The sequence below is a fragment of the Calliphora vicina genome, chromosome 4, assembly GCF_958450345.1.
Source record: "Calliphora vicina chromosome 4, idCalVici1.1, whole genome shotgun sequence".
Classification (NCBI taxonomy): Eukaryota; Metazoa; Arthropoda; class Insecta; order Diptera; family Calliphoridae; genus Calliphora; species Calliphora vicina.
The window spans coordinates 47,915,602-47,935,725 of record NC_088783.1 but is presented as its reverse complement, the minus strand read 5'-3'; the positions used below and the strand labels follow the sequence as shown (position 1 = coordinate 47,935,725).

At 30.1% G+C, this 20,124-nt stretch overlaps 1 protein-coding gene across 2 annotated transcripts in view; it reads right to left on the bottom strand.

Annotated features, from left to right (window-relative positions):
• rut (rutabaga) overlaps positions 1-20,124 on the bottom strand; it is a 190,123-nt gene that overhangs the window by 164,031 nt on the left and 5,968 nt on the right. For both annotated transcript variants that reach the window (XM_065509887.1, XM_065509888.1), the window contains exon 2: positions 14,178-14,855. The gene's annotated coding sequence lies outside the window, so the exon portion shown is untranslated. The remainder of the gene's footprint in view (positions 1-14,177; positions 14,856-20,124) is intronic.

Here is a 20,124-nt window from a genome sequence, read left to right as displayed (position 1 = left end):
AAAAAAATAAACTGCAAGTCTACACTAACATTTTGCACTGCATGTGCAGCAACTCAGAGATCTTTCTTCGTGGTTTGCAAGTGCAACATTTAATGAAGATTATGTGTAGTACAGTGTGACGAATGGTATAAATTTGACATGGTGAGAGAATTTTATAAATATTTTTCTCAGCAAATGACTCAGGTATTTTCTGTCGATAAAATTCATTCGATTCTAGCAAACAAATAAGTATGTAGATATTCTGTGTTTTCCTTCTAGGAAGTAGTTGAGATTTCTTGCTATTCCCGTCTAGAAATTGACTCAGAATCTGAGCTAATTTTTGTCTTTAAAATGGCTCAGATTCTGTGCTATTTTCCGTTATGAAAATTACTCAGATTCTGTGCTATTTTCCTTCTAGATAATGGCTCAGATTCTGTATATAGAAAACATATCTACTTGAGTTTCTGCGATATTTTTCATTTGGAATATATTTCATATAAATGCTCATCTCCATCTAGAAAGTAGTTCAGTTTCTGCAGTATTACACTCTAGGAAATAGTTCAGATCTTGTGCTATTTTCTGCATAAATTTTTTATTATTTTCTGTCCAAGCAATAGCTGAGATTCTGTGTTATTTTCCATCCAGGATGTAGCTCAGATTATAAGCTATTTTCTGTATACAAAGAAGTTAAGTTCCAATGCTATAGTTCGAATATTATAAATAGTTTGGATTCTGTGCTATTATCTGTGTCAAATTTTGATCAGGTTCAGTTTTCTGTCTAGAAAATAGTTAAGTTTTTGTACTATTTTATGTCTAGATTTTTTCTAGGAAATAGTTAAGATTATGTGTGTTTTCCGTCTAGAAATTATTATAGCTTCGGTGCTATTTTCTGTCTAGAAAATAGTTAAGATTTTGGGGCTTTTTTTTTTAGTATAGAAAATAGTCCAGATTCTGTGCTATTTTCTCTCTAGAAAATAATTCATATTCTGTGCTATTTTTTCTCTAGAACATTCTTCACATCCTGTGCTATTTTCCCTCTAGAAAATAGTTCAGATTCTGATTATTTTTCGTCTGAAAGATAGTTCTGGTTCTGCGCATTTTCCTTCTAGAAAATAGTCAAGATTCTGTGCTATTTTCCCTCTAGGAAATTGTAAACATCCCGTCTAGAAAATAGTCCAGATTCTGGTCTATTTTTCGTCTAGAAAATAGTTAAGATTCTGTGCTTTTTTCCGTCTAGAAAATAGTCCAGATTCTGGTCAATTTTTCGTCTAGAAAATAGTTAAGATTCTGTGCTTTTTTCCGTCTAGAAAATAGTCCAGATACTGTGCTATTTTCCGTCTAGAAAATATTCAAGATTCTGTACTTTTTTCGGTCTAGAAAATAGTCCAGATTCTGTGCTATTTTCCTTCTAGAAAATAGTTAAGATTCTGTGCTTTTTTCCGTCTAGAAAATAGTTAAGATTCTGTGCTTTTTTCCCTCTAGAAAATAGTTCAGATTCTGATTATTTTCCGTCTGAATGATAGTTCTGGTTCTGCGCTATTTTCCTTCTAGAAAATAGTCAAGATTCTGTGCTATTTTCCATCTAGGAAATTGTTAACATCCCGTCTAGAAAATAGTCCAGATTCTGGTATATTTCCATCTAAAAAATAGTCCAGATTCTATGCAATTTTCCGTCTAGAAAATAGTTCAGATTCTGTGCTAGTTTCCGTCTAAAAAATAGTCCAGATTCTGTGTTATTTTCCGTCTAGAAAATATTCCAGATTCTGTACTTTTTTCGGTCTAGAAAATAGTCCAGATTCTGTGCTATTTTCCCTCTAGAAAATAGTCCAGAGTCTGTGCTATTCTCCATCTAGAAAATAGTTCAGATTCTGTGCTAGTTTCCGTCTAAAAAATAGTCCAGATTCTGTGTTATTTTCCGTCTAGAAAATATTCCAGATTCTGTGCTATTTTCTCTCTAGAAAATAGTTAAGATTCTGTGATATTTTCCGTCTAGAAAATAGTCCAGATACTGTGTTATTTTCCATCTCAAAAATAGTTAAGATTCTGTGCTTTTTTCCGTCTAGAAAATAGTTAAGATTCTGTGCTTTTTTCCGTCTAGAAAATAGTCCAGATTCTGTGCTATTTTTAATCTAAAAAATAGTCCAGACTCTGTGCTATTTTCGATCTAGAAAATAGTTCAGATTCTGTGCTATTTTCCGTCTAAAAAATAGCCCAGATTCTGCGCTATTTTCATGAAAATAGTTAAGTTCTGTGCTTTTATCTATATAGAAAATATTATAGTTCACTTTATTATCTGTCTAGAATTCTAATATATTTCTTGTCTGGGCTATAGCTCAGATTCTAAGCTAGAAATAGTTCAGAAATAGATCGGATTCTTTGCTATTTCCTGTCAGATTATATGCTTTTTACTGTCAAAACTCAGTTCCATTCTGTGACTAAATAAAATTGCTTAGATTCTCTTTTATTTGGAGTATGATTTCAAACTTTACAATAGATGGCGTATCTTTTAAACGGGGTTTTTGGTTTCAATAACGTATATGTCATTAATTCTCACTGAAGTATTGAACATTCTAGTGTAAACAACGATTTTTTTGCCTCGAAAATGTCGAGTTTTGTACCAACGAATCATCATATGCGGGAAGTTTTGCTTTACTTCTTTAATTTAAAAAAAATTGCCGCTAAAGCACTCCGATTACTCACCAAAGCTTATGGTGAATGTGTTCCATCGGCTTGAATGTGCGAGAAATGGTTTGTGCGGTTCAAAAGCCCTGGCCAGTCCTGCAAAATCATTGTGAGCTAATCATGCTGCAATTTCAAAAGGTTTACGAGCAGCAGGATTCATCCAAAAGCAAAGAAATTAGGTGACATATGAATTGAAGCCGATAGACCTTGTAATACTTTGCATGTCCAAAATGATGTTTAAACGCTATAAAATAACATCATTTTAGCACCGAATCATTACTTGCGATGAAAAGTGGATGCCTTATGATAACCTGAATCATAAGAGATCATATATGACGCCCGGCCAACCAATCGAATCGACACCAAAGCCAAATATCCATGGCACTAAGGTAATGCTCTGTATTTGATGGCAGCAAAAGGGTCCTATTTATTATGAGCTGCTGAAATTTGACCAAACCATCACAGGGCCGAAAAACGGACAGAATATGCGGCCAGCCATGAAACCCTGGTATTCCATCATGAGAAAGCTTGGCTACAAGTTGCAATACCTGTTAAAAGCTATTTAGAATGAAGTGGTTGGCATGTTTTGCCTCATCCGCCTTATAGTCCGGACCTTGCACCTTCCTACTATTTGTTTCGATTTATGCAGAACTCTCTTTCTGGGATATGCTTCACTTTGGAACGGAGCATCCGATTGTGGCTTGATTCGTTCTTGGGCTCAAAAGATGAGCAGTTTTTTTTCGCTCGAAATGCATATGTTGTTAGGAAGATGGGAAAAGATCATAGCTAACAATGGGCAATACTTTCAATAAATTTATATTTTACAAATAATTCAAAATAAAAGACAAAAATTTTAAAAAATCCCGCATTTTTAACTCATACACCCAATATTTGTATGTTATTGTGGGGAAAGATTTCTGTTATTTTTTTCATTCCCTGTCAAAGTACATTAAATTAATTTATTCAACTAATTGCCGGATGACATCTAAAAGAAAACATACATATCGAAAGTAAACATTTCATATAGTATTTACTCAGTTTAAGCATTTCATCTCAATTTAAATCAAAAATATAAAAGAAAAATATCCGACTAATTAACATATGAACCCATAAATGTCTTTTAGTGCAGGTCTCCTCCACAACGGTAGCTGTTTGACAGCTCGCTTGCCTGGCTGGATGGATGGATGCATGGCTCAAGTATTCAAATTTGTTGTTAATTTCAAATGTAAACAATGGCGCAGCTAAATGTTTGTTTGTAAACAATGAATACAATCAAATAAAATGTAAAAACAGCAACAACTTACAAATGAGAATAACGAAGAGAAATAGTATTAAGAAGAAATACAGCAGCAGCAACAACAACATAAAACCGAAGCCAATTAAATGTTGGTAAATGTAGAATGTAATTTTAGTATGTGTTAAAGAGAGAAAGAGAGAGGTGTATGTATGTACTTTACTTATTTACATTAAATGTAAACAATAAATAACAAGGAACACCATGAAATTCTCTGGAATTAAGTCTTGCTCACGCATACATTTTGTAAATATATGTACATTAGAGTGACAGCCGATTTTTTTTTTTAGATTTCAATGAGTGCCGGGCGGAATATTGTGACACTAGGCCTAAATGTTAAGTGCTGAAAATTTGAGCCAAATCGGGCAACGATTTCTGGACGCGCATCGAGGTCAAAGTTCAGATATATGCAAAATTTTACTGTTAATATGGAATAAATAGGTGAAACTCGTTAACTTTCTGCATTGTTTTCTAGAAATATGTAGATTTATTTATATTAATGAATATTACATTAAAAAAAAATTTTTGGAAATTAACCCTGTATCTCCTTTGGTTCAAAATGACCCAAAAACTGTATTATCGCCAAAATTAGAGAAAAATGCTAATTTTTCAGTTTGTGAAAAAATTTAGCTACTAAATAAATACTTTTGCAATTGAATGCAAAAGAATCGAAATATGTTCGTAATTATCGTTGTAATGAGATATAAATGACAAAATTTGATTAAAAAATGTTAAAGTTATTACAAATTCGCCAGACCATTAACGTGTTTTAGGCCACTTGAACAAAAAATTTAGGAAAAAAATTCAGATATTTCGAGAAAAATTTAAATAAAAGCTAATTTTTACTTAAAATGTGTCCATATTTACTTGTATATGAGTTTTTGTCTTCGTAGGATACCGTTAACCTATTCGCAGGTATGGCCAAAAAAAATAATTTTTTTTAACGGCTGTTTCAAAACTCCATTTTCAAATTTTTAAAAATTTTGTTAAACAAATTTCAGATTTTTTCGATCATCACATTGGGGTTTATTGAGATCAAAATAAGGAATAAAAATATGAAAAAATTATTGCAATACCTCTTACAGTTTTTCCGTACATGCGATTTAAATTTTGCGATTTTCAAGAAAAACTAATTATTTGTCCATATTTAGGCGAATGAGCCCAATTTCCTTACTGTTATAAATTTTAAGTAAAACCTATTCATAATATTATAGTCCTTATAATTTTAAATATGTTCTGAAAGTTTTACTAAAATCGAAAAACGATAACCTTTGAATCGTGAAGGTCAAAGGTCAAATTTTTCAATATTTAGAATTTCTAATGAAAAGATAGCGAAATGTTATATATTTTTGTGCCGATTTTAATGCAACTTAAGGAAAATATAACATAAAGTCCAGAATTTAAAATAACAGCACAAAAATGGAAATTAACCCTTAGCAGCACTTGGGATCCAAATTACCCTCAACTTTTAAAATCACGAAAAACACAACCATTTTGACCCCAAGTCCTCTTAAAGGTTAAAATCCATTTTTTCACTGTTGTTGTAAATGCTAGACCCCAATATATATTTTCCTCAAGTTTCATGAAAATCGGCACAAAAATATAACATTTCGGTATCTTTTCATTAGAAATTCCAAATATTGAAAAATTTGACCTTTGACCTTCACGAGTCAAAGGTTATCGTTTTCCGATTTTAGTAAAACTTTCAGAACATATTTAAAATTACAAGGACTATAATATTATGTATAGGTTTTACTTAAAATTTATAACAGTAAGGAAATTGGGCTCATTCGCCTAAATATGGACAAATAATTAGATTTTCTTGAAAATCGCAAAATTTAAATCGCAGGTACGGAAAAACTGTAAGAGGGATTGACATAATTTTTTCATATTTTTATTCCCTATTTTGATCTCAATAAACCCCAATGTGATGATCGAAAAAATCTGAAATTTGTTTAACAAAATTTTTAAAAATTTGAAAATGGAGTTTTGAAACAGCCGTTAAAAAAAATTATTTTTTTTGGCCATACCTGCGAATAGGTTAACGGTATCCTACGAAGACAAAAACTCATATACAAGTAAATATGGACACTTTTTAAGTAAAAATGAGCTTTTATTTAAATTTTTCTCGAAATATCTGAATTTTTTTCCTAAATTTTTTGTTCAAGTGGCCTGAAACACGTTAATGGTCTGGCGAATTTGTAATAACTTTAAAATTTTTTAATCAAATTTTGTCATTTATATCTCATTACAACGATAATTACGTACATATTTCGATTCTTTTGCATTCAATTGCAAAAGTATTTATTTAGTAGCTAAATTTTTTCAAAAACTGAAAAATTTGCATTTTTCTCTAATTTTGGCGATAATACAGTTTTTGGGTCATTTTGAACCAAAGGAGATACAGGGTTAATTTCCAAAAATTTTTTTTTAATGTAATATTCATTAATATAAATAAATCTACATATTTCTAGAAAACAATGCAGAAAGTTAACGAGTTTCACCTATTTATTCCATATTAACAGTAACATTTTGCATATATCTGAACTTTGACCTCGATGCGCGTCCAGAAATCGTTGCCCGATTTGGCTCAAATTTTCAGCACTTAACATTTATTCCACCCGGCACTCTTCAAAATTTTAACAAAAATTTTTTTCCATACAACTGATTGTCACTCTAATGTACATATGTACAGATACATATGTCTGTATGTAGAGTACATATGTAAATTATTTCCATATATTTAGAGAGTCTTGAATTCATACATTCATTTGAATTGAATGTTTGTAATCTTGTAAATGTTTATGGTGTAATAAATGTGTGTTAAAAGCAGCTGTGTTAAAGTTATAAACTTTTTGTTTTTTTTTGTTTAAATTTATTTTCCAATAAAATCAAGAGCACGTTTTACAAACACATATGTACATAAAGCCATACATATGTCTGTATGCAAGAGTTTGTAAATAAAGAGAGAACTAAATTAAATAAATAATTTTAACTTGATACAACAGCAACTAAATAAAGTATTTAGAGTTTAACAAACAAACAAATAATGAGAAATAATCAGAATTATACGATTATGTTTGGAATTTATGTGAAGTTAAGCTTATACATTTAGAAAAATTTGAATAAGTAAAGCTGGGTTTAAAAATAATTTAAATTAGGGTTCGAAGGACCAATTTTTATATGAACAAAAGTTTTATTAAATTGATTTCAAATATGAAATATAGATTTTAATAAACGTAGAACATATAAACAAATCAAAGAAGCTTTCAGAATCTGCTGCCATTATAACCCACATCTTACAAATCTTATTTCCCTTTATTCAAATTTCTCAAGAATATGATAATAACTTAAATTGCCTCTATTATTTCTTTTAGTGTAGCTTGCAGTTACGTAGCATGTTAGAGAATTCCATTGGAATTCATTTGCAATAAGAGACGTGCCGTTTTTGTTGAATATAAATTTCAACTTTAAAGCATGAAAAACATTCAACAGTCATAAACGTTTAATTTTAATTGCCATTTATTTTTGTTTCTTCAAACTGACTTCATTTTAATTGTGTAATATTAATGGGCAAAAGCACAATATTTCCATTACAACCACCCTTTTTACAGCATTGAGCCGACGTTTAACAAATACTTAATTAGATGTTTTAAGTATTGCGAAAGATTTTTATGGGGAACAAAAGATTTTATTATTTAAGCTGTTATAAATAGCATTAATACTAGTAAATAGTTTATGTAGATAACTTACATTAAACGAGGGTCATATGTTAATTGTGAAATAGAGTCGAGGACGTGAGCTCTTGTTTAGATTCTCAGCTATTTTCCGTTTATATACTAGTACAAATATGGTGCTATATTCTATCTAGAAAATAGTTATGATTATGTCTAGAAAATAGCTCGGATTCTATGCTATTTTCATTCTAGTAAACACTTTAGAATCTGTGTTATTTTCTGTCTAGTAAATAGGTCAGAATTTGTGCCATTTTCTGTCTATTAAATAGATCATAATCTGTGCTATTTTCTGTCTAATAAATAGCTCAGATGCGGTGTTATTATCTGTCTAGTAAATATCTCAGAATCTGTGCTATTTTCTGTCTAGTAAATAGCTCAGAATCTGTGCTATTTTCTATGTAGTAAATAGCTCAGAATCTATGCTATTTTCTGTCTACTAAATAGCTCAGAATCTGTGCTATTTTCTATGTAGTAAATAGCACAGAATCTGTGCTATTTTCTATGTAGAACATAGCTCAGAATCTGTGCTATTTTCTGTCTACTAAATAGCTCAGAGTCTGTGCTATTTTCTGTCTACTAAATAGCTCAGAATCTGTGCTATTTTCTATGTAGTACATAGATCAGAATCTGTGCTATTTTCTGTCTACTAAATAGCTCAGAATCTGTGTTATTTTCTGTCTAGTAGATAGCTCAAAATCTGTGCTATTTTCTGTCTACTAAATAGCTCAGAATCTGTGCTATTTTCTATGTAGTAAATAGCTCAGAATCTGTGCTATTTTCTATGTAGTAAATAGCTAAAAAACTATGCTATTTTCTGTCTAGTAAATAGCTCAGATGCGGTGTTATTTTCTGTCTAGTAAATAGCTCAGAATCTGTGCTATTTTCTGTCTATTAAATAGATCAGAATCTGTTACATTTTCAGTCTAGTAAATAGCTCAGATGCGGTGTTATTATCTGTCTAGTAAATAGCTCAGAATCTGTGCTATTTTCTGTCTAGTAAATAGCTCAGAATCTGTGCTATTTTCTGTCTAGTAAATAGCTCAGAATCTGTGCTATTTTCTGTCTACTAAATAGCTCAGAATCTATGCTATTTTCTATGCAGTAAGTAGCTCAGAATCTGTGCTATTTTCTATGTAGTAAGTAGCTCAGAATCTGTGCTATTTTCTGTCTAGTAAATAGCTCATAATCTGTGCTATTTTCTGTCTAGTAAATAGCTCAGAAGCGGTGCTGTTTTCCGTTTAGTAAATAGCTCAGAATCTGTGCTATTTTCTGTCTACTAAATAGCTCAGAATCTGTGATATTTTCTATGTAGTAAATAGCTCAGAATCTGTGCTATTTTCTATTTAGTACATAGCTCAGAATCTGTGCTATTTTCTGTCTACTAAATAGCTCAGAATCTGTGCTATTTTCTATGTAGTAAATAGCTCAGAATCTGTGCTATTTTCTATGTAGTAAATAGCTCAGAATCTGTGCTATTTTCTTTATAGTTAGTAGCTCAGAATCTGTGCTATTTTCTGTCTAGCAAATAGCTCAGAAACTATGCTATTCTCAGCCTAGTAAATATCCCAGAATCTGTGCTATTTGCTGTCTAGTATGTGAAGTGAGAAAAAAGTCAAGAGTCTTCAATCCATGAAAGATGGTGTCTGCAACAGTTTCGAACAAAGAAAAGCATTCAAAGTCTATATTGACATAGCTACAAAAGCTGCTTGAAAGCTAGAATGGTCACTGCCATTCCAACACTATGGACCAGGTGTTCCGTGACTGATACCCAATCTCCTAATGCTCTTTTGAAAGCAAATACAAATTTATGCATAATTTTTTTTGCTGTTTATCATTTAGCAAACAATTTAAAAACCATTAATAACTAACATTTATCTAATAAATATTAATCATGCAACACAATTTATTTTATTTCTTATACATTTAAACATACATACATTCATATATTCATGAAAATCATTTAGCAAAATAATATTAATGTTGCTGCTGCTACTTACTGCAGCTGTTGTTATTGTAATTTATGTACAACTATTTGAATTAAATTGACACGATTTTCCAGTCGCACTTTGGCATTTTGTGGTTTCTAGGAAGTTCTTTATTCTTGTTCATCAGCTAGCTGATGAGTTAAACAAAAAAAAAGCTAAAAATAAAAAAAAAACAGCAAAAATAATAATGAAACTCAATTAAATGTAACACAATGCTACATTTTATTCATCTATTCATTAATTTATTCAGTTCATCCATTATTATGTGGCAAAAGAAGAAGTTTCTCTTATCTATATTTCTTGTTTGTTAAATTCTTTGCTATTTTTCAATTAATTTTTGCAATTTTTTTTTTCATATTTTTTTTTTTGTTTTTTCTCTATTTGCCCAACAATAGTTCTTTTGTCAACTTCAATTGTATTTAGTTGGTTGGCAGAACAAAAAAAAAAACTACACAGAAGGAGAATTTATTGAAGTTTATTTTAGTTGCCAGCGAACAAATGAACACAATCGTCGTCGTACATTTAGAATTTATGCAAGTTTTGGTGTCAATAACTTTATGTGTCTGTTAGACAGGCGGCAAGAAAATTTTAATAAGAAATAGTGGTATTTAGTTAAGAAATCAAGAAAAAAGTTCAAGTTACTGTGCACAGTGGGGGAAATAAGTGGTAAAAATGAAGACATTAAATTTTCAAATAACTAATCTGATCTGAAACATGCTATATAACTTGAAATTGAACATTTAAATTATAAATCTTGTAAAACATTTTAAATATCAATTCATTAAAGAAAAAACTTATTAACAAAAAATTAGGGTTGCTGTTAAAGATTTATAAATTTTACGAAATGTTTTTCATAAAAATGTGAGTGACAGTTTCCCTCACGTGTTGAAAAAACTAGAACATTCTGTTTTGAAACGAAAATTTTCCATTTAAATATGCAAAAAAATTGTGTACTAATACCTATCTATATATTTAAATACTATTTTGGCAAAGTAGCAATATTTTGGTTAATCCCAGCAAAAAAAAATATAAGAAAATGTTTCAGCTCTTTTAGTTTATTATAGTGAAAAGCTTAAAACAATAATTTTGTAAGACACAAAATCGAATTACTGAGAAATGCTAATTTAAAGTTTTTAAAAGGCTTAAATTATACAATAAAAATATGAGAAATTAATGAAAATACAGGTTGCGGTAAACTTAATAAAATAGCTCAGATTCTGTGCTATTTTTGCTATATAAAATAGTTTAGATTCTATGCTATTTGTTGTTAGAAAGTAAAGGAAGTTTCTTAGTTAGAAAATAGTTCAGATTATTTGCTGTTTTCTGTGTAGAAAATAGAGCTATACAATTGTTCAGAAAATAATTCATTATCTTAGTTGTCTTAAAAATTCTGTGCTATTTTCAGCCTAGAATATAGTTCATATTTTCTGTTTCGAAAATTTTTCAGATTCTTTACTATTTTCTATCTAAAAAATGGTTTAGATTGTATGCTATTTTCTGTCTAGAAAAAAGTTCAGAATATTTTCTATATAGAATGTAGTTTAGATTCGATGCTATTTACGATATATAAAATAGTTCAGGTTCTGCTATTTTAGGTCTAGAATATTTTTCAGATTCTGAGCTATTTTCTATCTAAAAATTAGTTTAAATTTTGTGCTATTTTCTGTTTAGAAAATAGTTCACAGTCTGTGCTATTTTCTGTCTAGAAAAAAGTTCTGATTATTTGATATTTTCTATTTCGGTACTATTTTCCGGTTTGTGAAATAGTTCAGATTCTGTGTTTTTCGGTCTAGACAATTTTTCAGATCCTGAGCTATTTTAAATTTAGTAAATTTTTCATCATTACTCCATGAACAGAACTTGCAAAATCATTGGGAGCTAAACGATTTTGCATGTCCAAAATGATGCTTGAACGCTATAAAAGAAAATCATTTTTGCACCGAATTATTACTTGCGATGAAAAATGGATCCATTGCAATAACCCGATGCGTAAGAGATCGTAAGTGAAGCTCCACCAATCAGCCGAATCTACACCAAAGGCAAATATCCATAGCGCTATGGTAATTCTCTGTATTTGGTGGGAGCAAAAAGGTTCAATCTATTATGAGCTGTTCTTATCTTACCAGATAAGAACATGGAACCTGTACCGAACGCAACTGATTTGTTTGAAGCTAGAATTTGTCGAAAAACGCCCAGAATATGCAACTAGACATGAAACCGTAAGATTCCATCATGACAACGTTCGGCCACATGTTGCAATACCTGTTAAAACGTATTTAGATTGAAGTGGTTGGGAAGTTTTGCCTCACCCGCTTTATAGTCCAAAACGTGCCCCATCCTAATACTATTTGTTTCAATCTATGCAGAACGCGCTCTTTGGGATACGCTTCACTTCAGAACAGAGTATCCGATATTGGCTTGATTCGTTCTTGGCCACAAAAGATAAGCAGTTCTTTTGGCTCGGAATCCCCATATGTTGTTAGAAAGATGGGAAATGTTCACTGCTAATTTATATTGTACAAATGTTACAAAATGAATCTAAAAGTTTACTTTGGCTCCTGTATCTCATCTTGTATTCTAACAGGCTGGTCACAAATTTCATTTTCACAAATCCTATGTCCTACAAGTCAGACAAGCACTTTAGAAGATTCAGATTTATTAAGGGCCGTTTTCTCATTAGGTGATTATCTTTTTTCGCAACGAAAAACTGCAGATTAAAGAAATTTTGTTTTCTCTCAATTTTGTTCTCTCTTTGCTTCTATTCTGTCGCAAAGCTAACCCGACCTCATCTGCCGATTATTTATTTATCGTACAGATAAATTCAATCAGCTGACTGCTGTTCATACTTTGTATGTGTTTGTGTTTTTGTAAACGAAATTAAATAGATTTTATAAAAAAAAGTTTAATAGAGGAATTAACATTAATTTGATGGAGGATGAACACGAAGAACATGAGTTCCAAGTGAATGCTGGCCTAACTACCTGGCAGACATGGAGGATAATGAATATTTCAAAAGATTCCGGCTGTCGATGGCCACGTTAAACAGCTGATTTATGTAAACATGTTGTCAATTGAAGGCAGGGTTCCCAACTTTCACATCTATTTTGAGAGGTATTGCCAACTGAAAATAATCTTTTTTGTCGGTATATTGAGAAAAACAAAATTGTTAACGGACAGTTTATCGGCCTAATAAATTTATGTCGACATTTAGTAACAGGCAGTTTGTCGATACATTGAGATCATCACGTTATTTAAGTTGAGATATCAGACAAATTTTGTCCATAAATTTCCGATTCATTAAAAAAACATAAAAAGTCAATTTCTCATAAAAACTAGTAAGAGGGCTATATTCGGCTGAGCCGAATTTTATATAACCTTCACCAAGTTATACTTTAAAATAAAAATTTTTAGGTGAACAAAAAATTTTTTTTTAAATTTTGGCAAAAAAAAATATTTTTTTTTTAATTTTTAAAAAATTCTTTTAATTTATTTGTAAAAAAAATCGGATTAAAAAATATTTTTCCCAAAAAATAATTTTTTTTTTTTAATTTAAAAAAAAAAAAATTCTTTTAATTTATTTGTGAATAAAGTTTTTTTGGTGAAAAAAAAATTCGGTGTAAAAAATATTTTTCCCGATTTTGACCAATTGTAGGTCCGACTTACTTTGTCTTTATATAAGCCGTTGCAAAGGTCTTTGAAATATTTATTATTGGATGTCTATATTAATGACTTAGTAATACAGATATAGATCAAAAATAGGTAAAAAAATCGAGGTTGTCCTAGTTGTCCTTATATTTATATCTCAGCAATTTGTGGGCCGATTGTCTAGCGATTTCAAATAGCAACCGAGCCGGAAGAATTTCCGATCATATTATAGACATTAATATAGGCAATATGGATATCTAATGATAGATATTTCAAAGTCCATTGCAACGATGTATATAAGGCTATAAAAAGTTGGACCTACATGGGTCAAAATCGGGAAAATATTTTTTAACCCGATTTTTTTTTTCATCAAAAAAAAATTTTTTTTCTTAAATTCTTTTTCTAAAAAATAAAAATTTTAAAAATTAAAAAAAAAAAAATTGGAAAAAACTTTATTAAAAAAAATGAAAAAAACAATTTGGAAAAAAAATTTTAATTTTGTTTAAATAAAAATATTTAAAAAAAAAGTTTTTAATTATAATCGAATATAGCTTCTTACTTGTTTTCAATTATGTATTCGTTAGTGGAAATTATATTGGTAATGATATTTTGGGATTAAAACGCTTTGAAGTTTTAATAACAATTTTTGTATATACCCGCTAGTTATGGAAACAAATATTTCACTGGGACATTGATTGATTTTTCGTTAAAAACTGTGACGACACAATACTTTTCATTTAATTTTTATTCTAAATACATTTTGGCTTGTTCAACAAACAAAAACAATAAATAAAACAAATACAACTAAATAACAAGTAAAAAATCTAATTAAATTTAAAGAAAAAAGTCACTTACCTTATAATAACTGGGATTCATACAATCAATAAAGATGACGCTGAGGAACAAGATGATTTAATCATGGAGCACATTTCATGTGTAAATGCAAATGAAAACAAACAAAATCCAATTAAGTAGCTACAATTTTGTTTGATAATAACAAGCGAAATATTGACAGACTTTAAAATTTGTTTTTTTATATATTTAACTGAAGATGTTGTTCAAGTTGTCTGTCTGACTGTCTGCTGGTTTCTTTGTTTTTCTTAGCAATAAATTTAAGGAGAATATTTTTTTTTTTTTTGAAAAAAAAAATTGCAAGAAATTTATGTATGTTTCAAATTAAACTGCGATTTAAACTTTTCAAGTGATGACAGTATTTTTTGTTATTGTTGCTTTTGTTTAAAAAAAAGGTGGTTGTTTTTCTGTTCAGCTTTTGTTTTTTTGGAACAACCAACCCAGACACAATGAGCAGCAGAGTTACTTTGGATTTTGTTGTTTCTGTTTATTGAGTTTTTGTTTGTTGGCATCGACCCAAAGGAAACAATAGAGCTTAATCCAAATGCTGTTGAGGTGAGTTATTTATTCTTTTCTTGTTCTCTTAATATTTTATTATATTTTGCACAATTTCTTCGGTTTAATTTTTTTTTTTTTTTTTTTTTGATTTTTTCAATTTTTTTGTTTTTTATTTAAATTTATCTGCAAGATAAAAAAAGAAAAAAAGAAGGGTTAGATTATTTTGTATCTTTTTTGTAGATAATTGTTTCTTTTATGGTTTCTTTATTTTATTTATTGTTTACATTGTAGTTATATTTTTAAACACGCACGCGACATAAAAACGTGTTTGTTGTTTTCAACAAAACATAGAAGGAGAGAAAATTTATTGTTTTTAGAACGAACATGCCACTATTACGTACACAAGCAGACGTAATACGAATATGTATGAACATAATTTGGTACTTTTTTGAAAATAAAAATTAATAGTTCTTATTGAGTATTGTATGATTAAGTACCAGGAAAAAATTGTTGCTTGCTTAGGAAATTATGAATAAATTAAAATGCCTTAACAAATTCTAAATTAAATCAGTTTCTTTGAATTTATAATATAATGACACTGTTCGTTTAATTCTTGTATAATTTCATTAACATTTCACATTTTAATAATTCATAAGAGTTGTGTGTCTCCTTCTATTTTGTTTACGCATTCGAACATGTCGAGCCTGCTCCACAGTCGTCTAGAATTATTGGATGTATTACTTAAAAATGCGGGATTTATAATAGATGACGTACCGGTTATTGCGGTTTTGCATTGTCATTTATTCTCTCCCTTATTGTAGTTATTGAACATTATAGTGAAAACAACAAAGTTTATTTTTGCTTCGAAAATGTCGAATCTTGTGCCAACAAAGCGTCATATGCGGGAAGTTTTGCTTTACTTCTTTAATTTGAAAAGAAGTGCCGCTGAAGCACACCGATTGCTCACCAAAACTTATGGTGAATGTGTTCCATCGTTTTCAACGTGCGAGAGAGCAGCAATATCAAAACGATTGCGAGCAGCAAGATTCATCCAAAAGCAGGGAAATTGTTTACCATTCGAATTGAAGCCGACAAACCTTGATATACGATTTTGCAAGTCCGAAATGATGCTTGAAAGCTATTAAAGAAAATCTGCACCGAATCATTAATTGCGATGAAAAATGGATAATTTACGATAACCCGTAGCGTAAGAGATCGTATGTGAAGCCCGACCAACCAGCCGATTCCACACCAAAGCCAAATATCCATGGCGATAAGGTAATACTCTGTATTTGGTGGTAGCAAGAGGGTCGTATCTATTATGAGCTGCTGAAATCTGACCAGACCATCACAGTGAACCTATATCGAATGCAACTGATTCGTTTGAAGAGAGAATTGGGCAAAAAACGACCAGAATATGCGGTCAGATATGAAACCGTAATATTTCATCATGACAACGCTAGGCCACAAGTTGCAATACCTGTTAAAAACTCTTTAGGGGAAGTTTTACCTCATCCGCTTTATAGTCCAGGCCGTGCCCGTCCGACTTCTATATATTTCGATAGATGCAGAACGCTCTTTCTGGGATACGCTTCACTTTGGAAAAGAATATCCGGTATGCGATGGCGTGATTTGTTCTTGGCCTCAAAAGATGAACAGTTTTTTGGCTCGGAATTTATATGTTGTCAGACTTTGAAGTTTAAAATACGTTAGAGAGAGAAATCCATAGCATTAAGATCTATGAAATTTAAAGGGTTTTGGTTTTTCGAAATTAATCTTTAAGCAAATTTTTCAAGGTCCATTAAGATTTGATATAAAGACATTAAGGATTGTTATAAAAACATGAATTTAATACTCCCTTGTCTAAATTGGCCAATATAAGTATAAAGACTGTCAGGCTACTGAGCATCTAAAGTGTCTCTTGTGTATTCAGTGTGAATCCATCGTAAACAGAGCTGGAGTTTTTCACTGTGAAGTTCAAAGTGGAGAAATTTATGCAGTTTAGTGCTAAATATCTGGGTAAAGTTCATAGCTTAAATGTTAGGATATTGATCTCAACAGGGTCTTAAATCCCAGGGGTAACAATGTAGTTAAACACATACTATTCTATGCTGTTATAGTATGGTTGCAAACAATGGAAAGGGAAGTACAACGATAAGTACTCAGGTATGTTGCTCTTTCATGCTGATGAACTGGCTGTGCGTGGCGAAACAATGAGCTTTCAAGTCAGATTTAAGGCTTAACTCTAGATGTCCGCTGTTAAGGTGAGACTAAGAACATTCTACAATTTTGGAATATTATATGGGGATTCATGGTGTAGTCGATTATTACGTACCGATCCCACTCTTCAGTAAGGTTGAGGGGTATGGGATTGTCAGACAATTTCAATTGAACCATTTTTCTGTTATTCCACTGGTGATGCAGTGGAATTTATATGAAGTTGCGCGGGTGTAAGTGCAAGGCTCGGGTGCAAGTGCTAGTCAAATATCAAAGCATCTTAAAACGATATACATAAATCATATATCGATCGAGTACCAAACGAGATATTATTGCTTTTATATCAGAGCATTGATGGTCTAACTTGATATCAATCAGATAAACTCGTGAGTTCGTCAGTTTCCAATTTTTTTCTTTGAAAAAATTTTAATTATCAAAAAAATAATAATTCAGATATATCTTTGAGAATTAAATTTGATATCAAATTACAAAACCAACATAACTTTAACGCTGTTTTTATACCCTTCGCCATGATTGGCAATTTATAGCGAAGTTGATATAGCCATGTCCATCTGTTCGTCTGTATGTTGAAATCAACTTTCCCTAGCCCTCAAATAACTTACATACATGATTCATACATCAATATATCGGGAATTCCTCCGGTTCGGTTGCTATTTAAAATCGACAAAATCGGTCCACAAATGGCTGATATATATAAAAAAAAAAACCGGGACAACCTCGATTTTTGCCCTATTTTTGATCTATATCTGGATTACTAAGTCATTAATATAGACAATATGGATATCTAATGATAGATAGTCCATTGCAACGATAAATATAAGGCTATAGTAAGTTGGACCTACAATGTGTCAAAATCTTGAAAAATATTTTTTAACCCCATTTTTTTTTCATCAAAAAATTTTTTTTTTCTTAATATCTTGTTCCCAAAAACATTTTTTAAAAATAAAAAAAAAATTGGAAAAAACTTTTTTAAAAAAAATTGGAAAAAACTTTTTTAAAAAAAATTTTAAAAACGGTTTAAAAAAAAATATTTTAATTTTGTTTAAATAAAAATATTTCTAAGTATAATTTGGTGAAGGGTATATAAGATTCGGCACAGTGGAATATCGCTCTCTTACTTGTTTTATATTAAAGCAACATGAAAGAGAATGATTTGAGAATAACTAATGAATTTTGTGAAATTTAAACTTTTGTTTAGGTTTGAGAAACCTTATCATTTATCCCAGACTTAACATTACAGAATTGCTTTTTAGAGCCTGGCATTAAATAAATGCTTGGAAATTATATTATTTTTCCTTTGACAAAACAATTAAATATCCAAAACAATTAAATTTCTCAAATCTAAACAAAAGTTTGAATTTCACAAAATTTATTAGTTAAGTTCGTGATTGTAAAATAGAGTTCAATTGTGTTTTGCATCATTAGCATTATATTTCTTAACTTAAAATTTATGCATATTTAATTTCCTAATAAGAAACTTGATTTTATTTAATGTTTCCTTTAAAAATCCCTTTTACGCACAACCCAAAAGAAAAGTACCTACTCATTCATTACCGAGTAACAGGTACAATTTTAATTAAGTGTTTCATACTCCAGAACAAAAACAAAACAGAACAGAACAAAACCTTGTTCGTTGTAAAACAAGAAACGGAAGAAGAGTGTAAAACAACATTGAACGACGATAACAAATGATTATGACAACGATGAAGACGACAACAATTCTATAAAAAAAATACAAAAATATACACAACAAACCATAACCATGAATGAGTACAAATTATATTTAAGTAACAACAACAACAACACAACACAAAAATATAAATAATATTTAATGTAAACAACAGCAACAAAAAAGTATAAATAAAAAAACCAGAAACAAAATTATAAAAAGAACCATCATCATCAGCAAATCAGTCAACCAGCCAAACAAAAACCTTTTAAATACTGGTTCTACGCGTACTTTTAATAACGTAAGTCAGAGAGCGGTACGGGGTCTCCACAAAACGTAGTAAATGAAATTGTACCTTGTACTAATTGTTGTAATATGTAAAAAAAACCAGATACAACAAACAGTCAAACAAACAGTTTTGTTGGATACTTTTCTGCTTGTTTTCATTGTTCTGTTGGAAAAACAAAACAAAAAGCACATGAAATTTAGAAAGAAAAACAACTGTATACCAAACACTTACATACACAAAAAGTACTTTTACTCACACAAGTACACAAAGAGCCAGTCAGTCAGTCAGTGCATGAGGAGCAATAGGCCCAAGCAACAACAAAAATAAACAAAAAGGGCGCGACAAAAGATACAAGTGCAGGAAGCTCTTGCAGAGAAACCAGTGTAGCACAAAAAAGGGCAAAAAAAAATCGTTAAAAAAATACAAGTAGAAAAAGGAAAGAAAGAAAAAACAAAACAAAAAGTAAGAAAGTCAAAAAAGGAAATTATTCACGGTCAAGTACGAAACTACATTACCCTACATTATTTGTTTAAATATAAAGCAGGGGAAAAATCATAGAAATCATAGTTATGTAGGTCGATTTTTTTGTTTTTGAAGAAACATCCGTAAATGGTCTAAAAGCTTTTGTTATAGAGGTTTGGTTGCTATTGTAAAGGATTTGAGAAATTGTATTTGATGATTTTTTTTTTCAATAAAAAAAAGAGTTTTTTTATGAAGTCTAAGATTTTAAAAAAAAAATCTTGTGATTTTAAAGAAACGTCTCAATAAGTATTTATGAAAATTGTTGTAATAATATGTAAAATTGTTGTTTAAAGAAATTAATAAATTTGATTAATAATAGCTATTTTGATCATGGTCAAAATACCCTATAAATAAATATACAAAGATTTTTTATTTCAAATTCTATATTTAAATACTTACCCCCATTAACACGAAGTCTGGTTATGCTGTCGGTTAAAATTATTTTTGTATGAAAACTGTCAGTATAACTATTAGTTAAAACATAACCAGACTTCGTGATACTGGGGTTTAGAAGATTTTATTTCAAACCGGAATGTTTCACTTGAAATTCTGAGTAGTTTCGAAAGAATTTAGTCAACTTTTTTGTCACATTTTACTCATTTTTAATAGAAAATAAAATCAGAGACAAAAATCATAGAATTTTTTAGTATTTTTGCATATTTAATTCATGAGCCATGCTTTTATTGCAAATTAAAAAGGTTTTCATTAAAAACAGTTATAGACAATTTTAGGAA